The sequence below is a fragment of the Momordica charantia genome, assembly GCF_013281855.1.
Source record: "Momordica charantia cultivar OHB3-1 chromosome 9 unlocalized genomic scaffold, Mcharantia_2.0 BLBB01000009.1, whole genome shotgun sequence".
NCBI lineage: Eukaryota > Viridiplantae > Streptophyta > Magnoliopsida > Cucurbitales > Cucurbitaceae > Momordica > Momordica charantia.
The window spans coordinates 30484348-30491561 of record NW_028275167.1 but is presented as its reverse complement, the minus strand read 5'-3'; the positions used below and the strand labels follow the sequence as shown (position 1 = coordinate 30491561).

Below are 7214 nucleotides of genomic sequence, written 5' to 3'. Positions count from 1 at the left end.
TTGATGAATGTGTTAACCAAGTCTGCCAGCATTGAAATAAGGGGAAAAAAATATTCAACAAAACAACATACAACTTAATTGTAGTTGCTATTAAATTAACACATTATATAATTGACCAGTGTTTTATCACATAACTTTAAAATATGTGATGCAATTGCGTAGTTATACAAAATGAAAGATACCTTGTCAAATTATCATGGTTCTCATCTTAAAAATTTGCATGTAAGCATGAACAATACAATATTCTAATTTACGATATGTTCCAAAACGAGCATAATTCGGTGATAATTGAAACCGATATGTATCTGAGTTCGAATGTTCACCCCACATGGTATACTAAAAAAAGAAAATATCGTGTTCTACCTAAAAAAAAGGAGCAATGTACTAGGAAAAGAAAATGACCCGATTTAACATATTACAAAAAAGAAGTAAGAAATATATAACAAAATTGCAGGAATTGGGGTCTCTCATTATCTATTGTGAAAGCAAGGGCTTTTTTAAATAAACAATGACAAGATTTGGTGCTGTGTTTCTGTGCTGCGCCAGTCGCCAAATAACTGGGAGAGGTAAACTTTTTTCGAGCCTCCGTGCTTCATCTTCTCGAGGGAACTGTTCGAATTCGACGACTAAGTTCCATGTATGCTCGTTCTCCATCTCCGATACGTCAATACCATGCTCGAAAAGAAGCAAAAAAGAAGAGTTGGAGGGGACAATAAACAGTTCAGTTCAGTTCGGTCCGAAGAAGGATTCATGTACTCTTACGAGGTTCGTATTCGTTCATCGCCCCATTTTCATTCCTACAGTTTGTTTTACTTAAACTATCCATTTACTTGAAGGGAGAGTTTATAGGATATGGTCAAAATTTGTCTCTAGGAAAGTGGATTATCATAATTTATCTAAAATCATGGCGCAGAAACATACACATTCCCCGGAAGCTGTGGCTGGTTAAATTAATAATGATGCATATGACCGGAAGGCGAGTTTCGGAAACAGGGCAAGCAAAGGGTAGAACGATTAATTTTATTTTGAAGGTAAAGTGAGTGGAGGAAATCGAAATCACATGGATAGCTTAAATCAAATGTGTCTTGTCAATCGAGCCATCACTGATATCTTTACATATCTACTTTTGCAGTTCATGGATAAAGTGGAAAATCATGAGCCTAATAAAATGCAATGTCATTTGGTTTACGAATCCCACGGCAGTTACAATTACGGCGTAAAATTTCATGGAGCGAGCAAGAACTTTATTGTTGGTGCGTTTAAATCCAGGAATCCACTCTTGAGATGAACTGCTCAATGGAAATTAAAGACAGATAGCTTGCTGTTTTATCTGAGAGAGATGAACTCCCTCTGTAAAAGAGGAATAATATGCGAACCAAATGGTGGATGAGGGAACAGGTAAGTTGTTAATACGCTCTTATTTATTTCAGATGCATCACATTTTTTTAGATTTAAGTTTACATCGTTATAAAGTTCGGGAGATATGTGATCAACTTTCTTTTAACTTGTCTGGTAAGTAGTTAATAGGAGGTACTTTTTGGATGAGTTTTGGTTAATCGAATTCTACTTGTTGGGAACTCTTTTTCCTTTTTTCTTTTTGGTTTTCAGTAACTTCGGGCTAGACATAATTGATCATTTAAACAACTTCAACTATATGTATTAACACTACCCAAGATTGATGGGACCGGCCAAAGGGATTCCTGTGTTATAGTATTCAGGCAGTTCTTTTAAATACCAGTATATTTGGTATGTTACCAAATCAAATTGTGATTATTCATGCAGAAAAGGTGTCCAACCTTGATAACAGACTGAACAACGATGAATATCATTATCATATGTCAAAACAAAAATCGATTCACAGCTAGTCACAACTTGAGGCAGCAGAAACATTGAATATCTCTCTCATCTAGATCCCCCAAAACGTCTAGAATTGTCAGATATAAGATTCAATGTTTCAAATCGAGCCTCAAAAAGTCTTTAAGAGATGTAACTGTTTGAACTCTAGGTTCTAAGAAAATGGTATCTGGCCAATGTGGTTATTCAAAATCAGATGCTCGTTGCTGCATAACTATTATTTTGAACACTTTCCACAATTTTTAGAACGAGGCACTGTTAGAAGAGTACTTACTTAGATAGTCATTTATTCATCCACTACCTACCACACTGAGAGTTTGCTTTTATGCGAGTAAAATTTTATGTTCATGTGCATACCACCTATCAATAAAACTCAACCACAAATTTCATTGCGTATAACTGATGTGTTGACCACTTTTTGTCACAAACTTAACAATCTCCTCATTGAACAAAGATCTACCAGGTTTTTCCTCAACAATATTTTTACCAGAGCATGTTGTCTATCTAGTAGAGTTCTATTATCGAAGTAATGTGGTCACTAAAGGGTCTAATTTTTGACATAAAAAGTTGTTTTCTTTGTTTTGTTTTTTGATATTCATTGGATTCGGGCCAACTTGTATGCATGTTGATTAATCTTACAAAACAACAACCTGACCCTACTATATTTGAATGTCAAATAAACTTATTGGATATATATATATATTTATTATTATTTTTTTAATGAAAAACCAAACTTTCATTGGAAAACATGAAAGAAAATACAATGTCATCTAAAAAAACTAGTCCCACAAAAGGAAGAAATTCGTAGGATATTAAATCGTAGGTCGGTAGCCACAATGGCTTGAAACCCTTCGCAATCCTTTATTCTTCTTTCATTGGCATTTATTTACCTCCAGACTAGCCCATGGTAGTTAAAAAGTTCATATTTGCTTGGATCAGATTAAAGTTAATTTAATTTACCTGTGAGCAGGCATCACAGGCATCAGTGAATAAGAGAAAATCCATTATTGGCTTGAATTTAATTGCACATGATTGATGCAACTAACATAACATGGCAATTATTACTTGGAAATCTATCCAATTATTTTGTACATCATATCTTATGAGTTATGCAGTAACTTGTGTTGTTTTGTAATGCCTCTTGAGGTCTTGGCACATTCTGCATCAATGGGCAGCAGTTTCTTTGTGCTGTGAAGGGTGAATGTCTTTGGTCTTTATGCCCGGATAGGAGTTCCTTTTGCTGTGCTGGAAGGCAAATGAGGATATAATACCGTTAATGAAGAGGAGACTATCTGGTAAATGTGCGGATCCATTTTCCTAACAAGGATTTCCAAATTTTTGCTTCTGTAGACTGCGTCATTATATAACTGATTTACTGAAAACTTTTTTTTTTTTTCTTTTGGCCATTCCGGCCAAAAACCCATCTAATTCTGTTGATATGATACAGTTGCTGTTGCCAAGTGGGCCAGTGGCGGCCATGGGAAACTAATGAACTTATGTGCGCTTCGCCAGTGGTCTATACACGTCAAGAATGGTAATCTTAAAAATATATCTTCACGGTCATGGCTTTTCTCCACTCCACATGTCAAGTTGCAAACGGGTGCACCATGTATCAATTTCTTAGTTGTTTTCCTCAGCAATGTTTTATTAAGTATAGTTTTTGTTCTCTTGAAATCAGATTTTTTTCACCCATCAGGAACAGATATTCTGCTGAAAAAAAGTGGAGGAAGATCAGTTGGTAGACCATTATATATTGATTTTGGGATTTTATTCCTCATTTGTTAAACTAATGTGCAGCTAAGACTAGAAAGCAAACTACAGCAATTTGATTTTTACCATGGCCTTGTTAACATGCTGGAAGTTTGGTGCATTCTCTGAGTTCAGAAAAAAGAAAAGGAACGTTTTTCAATAAGACTATTCTTTTCTGCTCATTAGAACTTTGATCGCAGCGTAGAATTCACTATTCATCCTATTTGGGACACCATGCAACACCAATGAGCCATTTGTATTCTTATATCTTATAGGTGCTTCTATCTTTTATATGTATATTTCCTAAACGCAATTGTTGGAAAATTTTATCATCTGAAAATACTGTCTCGAAAACTATATCCCAAACACATTCTTAATGCCGAGCATTCCATATAGTAAATTCAAGTCTTTAGGGGTTTGCTTTAACAGTCACCTCGCAATTTTAGGTTAATCAGGGGACAGATTTTCCAAAATTAGGATTCAAGGGGGAACCTAAGTTAGATGCTAGTAGCTACATATTGTGATTTGATGCTTGAAAGGCACTTATTTGAATCCTTTTCTTTTCTCTGGTTCAATTCAATCACTGGCTTATACGGGCAATAAACCGTACCTCCAGAATAGAAGTATATGTTTGGTAGTGTTTGTATTTTCTGGATCTTGTTGTCACTGTGAAGATGCAACCCACTAGATGCCAATTTCACACGACTGGCAAATTGGGTCCATGCGTGAACAACTGCAAAAGCCCACCCTTCAAAATTTTTGGGCTGGCCGTCAACAACTCATCAAGATTAGATAGATCGGCCTTAGATGTAGAGGTGAAAAGAAAACTGAAAAGTTCAATATTTTGGGCACAAGCTTTAGCTGGCAGGGTCAAAACTCTATTTTTGTCTGTTCTTTTCTATATTGTAAGCAGTTGATTTAGAAGTTAGGAGATGTGGACAAATTTTGATTTGAATTGGAGCGGTTGTTCAGCCGTCCGGCTGTCATCCAACGAACAAGTCAAAGCAACTGAGTCTATGAGGTGGGGTAGTTTGGTTGCAGACACGGATTCCTCTCTCGGCTCATTTTTACATATCTTTCCTTGGAGTCGTCATTGAATTATTGCAGGATGTTGACACAGAAACTAACACCATTGAAACCACTGTTCCCATTTATAGCTTTGCACTATTAAGTTTTCCTTTTTTTTTCTGGCTCCTTTTCCAGTGCCATTTCTGACCAAAATGTGCCTTCAGTGTTCAAGACTTGGGCAATCTTATTTCTCATCTAGATAGGTTGTTGTACTTGTGCCAAACTTTAGCTTGAACCACACGTGAGGTCCTTTTTTCTGCATCTGCTGCCTGCATTTATTGGTCCTCCTAATGCTTGGTGGACCCAACTTAGAACAAGTTGCATAAATGATTTATGAAAATGAAAATCTTCTACCTTGCAATTTTATCATTCAACAGTATGATTTTGTTACTGCGGTGTATGATTGTTTAAATCTTCATTAAGTTCACCAGAATTTGGTGGGGCTTTCCCTTTGTGTTTAAACCTAACTCTCTGTCTTTTATTCCTCAGCCTTATACCATGTTTGATTGGTAATTCAGTCATATGTATTAGGTTTGATACCAAATATTTAGAAAGTTCAAAATTTGAAATAGAATGTTAAAAATAAAAGTCCAACAACTCTGATAAGATATAAATATTTTCTTTTACCCCCTGGTAAATGCTAGGGAAAAGAGACAGCTTAAATAATAGATAAAAGACTATTAAAATGATGTAAAAAAATATTTGTAGAGAACCCATGTTTCATTGAGTTCCACAATTTTGTTTCGTTGGACAACATTAATCAACCCTGTGTTGGCAGGTCCAATCACCAACTATTCTATTAGTAAGTTGTTTAGAAACTCAAAAAATATAGCATCAGCAAAATTGGAAGTTGACCTTAAGATATTTGGCTTCAAATGTTGACACTTCGATTCTTAATTTTGTTTGAAGATATATGTGTTAATCCCTAGGAGCCCTGAAATCATGGGTTTATTGGCTTTTTCTGAACTTTTAGGACAGTGGGCCAACCCCTGCAAAAGTGGCAACTGCCCCATTTAATTTCCTACTACTAGGCTTTTAATGCCCATTGTTCACTTCAAACCTCTCTCTAAAACTTGTTAATTTTCAATATTCCAAGGCTCATTCATAAACCAATAAATAATTTTGTTTCTTCTGGTATATAAAATACAATATATGCTTCCAATTATTGAAAATAGACGTGGCTGCATTCAAAGGCAATGGAACTTGCCCCTCGGCTGGGCATCCTATTCACTGTGTTGCCGGCTAGCTGTTGCCCTACGTGCCTCCCTTCATAAATGAATCCATGCCAATCAATATACAAATACATAAACTTTTTTTTTTCTTAAGAATAAACATTCATAATCTACCAATAAATACATAATATATATATATATATATATATTTGTTTTCGTTAGTACAGAAATGATAGCCACATTAAATAATATTTATTTGGTAGAAACGTAGATGACGAATAAGAGGGCCACATCATTCCTTAAGGTTCCCACCAATTATTGGCTACAAAGTTATTTAGGATGTTTTTCTTTTATTTTTTTCCCGAATAAATATCATATATTCAAGACGTTTGGTTCTCCTCAAAATAAATAAATAAATAAATAACTAAAATAAAAAATCAAGATGTTTGGTATTTTGTCATTAATTGAGGATGTTAGAGTAGGGTGATTAATTAGCAATAATTTTCAATTATTAGAATCTCTTCAAGATGCTTGAGAGTATTTGTATTTTTGATATTACCTCATTTGTTGTATTTGTTCCATTAATCAGTCATATTTTAGACCTGGATTACTTCTAAATAAGATATTTTAATATCTAAAATTTTAAAATTACATATCTAAAAATATAACGGTAAAGAGTGTATTCAACGTCTTTTAGGACAATGAATTGTGTATTTATCATACCTTTAAAACACTCCATAAAAGAATATTGTGAAGTCTTTTAAAGGAAAGATTAAATTGATATAATTTGTAAACGTACTTAGAGAAAATGTAACTAAAAATGTTTAGCCTTAGTTATTTATTTTGGCATGTCACCTATTAAGCTTTATTTTGTTTTTTTTTTCCGAATATGTCACCTATTAAGCTAGAAGCAAACTATATATATAAAGATATAGCCAAATTACGAAATTGTAATTATAAACCCAAGTTGTTGAATCACGGATTCCTATCCTCGAATCTTGCACTAACATCAGATTTTAGCAAGGAGTTACCATATAATACTAAGTCTATTTTGGGATATATATGTAGGTTTAGGTTTAGAATGATAGAAAATTTGTCTGGGTCAACCTTTAGTTGTCATATTTGAAATTTGAGGACCATTCATAATGTTTTTTATTTCGATTTCTATTTTTTGTTTCCGTTAAATAAAAATAGAAATGTATTTTTCTATGTCAACATGATTGGCTGTGGTTGACATCTATTTTTAAAGTTGGAGGTTCAAATTCTCATTTTTCTAATTTGTTGTATTAGAAAAAAGAATGCATTTCTCTAGCCTTTAATCTTTTATATAAAATATTAAAAATATATGTCATATTTATTGTTTAATATTTA

General features: G+C 33.9%; 1 long non-coding RNA gene across 4 annotated transcripts; it reads left to right on the top strand.

The window, feature by feature from the left end:
• The first annotated feature begins 475 nt into the window (after window positions 1-475).
• Window positions 476-3785, top strand: LOC148209326 (uncharacterized). Of its 4 annotated transcripts, XR_015787454.1 has the most exons (5): window positions 476-765; window positions 914-1031; window positions 1133-1398; window positions 3001-3149; window positions 3302-3785. It is a non-coding gene; the product is annotated as an uncharacterized LOC148209326 (long non-coding RNA). The 4 variants fall into 4 exon arrangements; XR_015787455.1 differs by having other exon boundaries at window positions 479-765; window positions 1133-3155; XR_015787452.1 differs by having other exon boundaries at window positions 480-765; window positions 1133-3149.
• Window positions 3786-7214: the final 3429 nt, after the last annotated feature.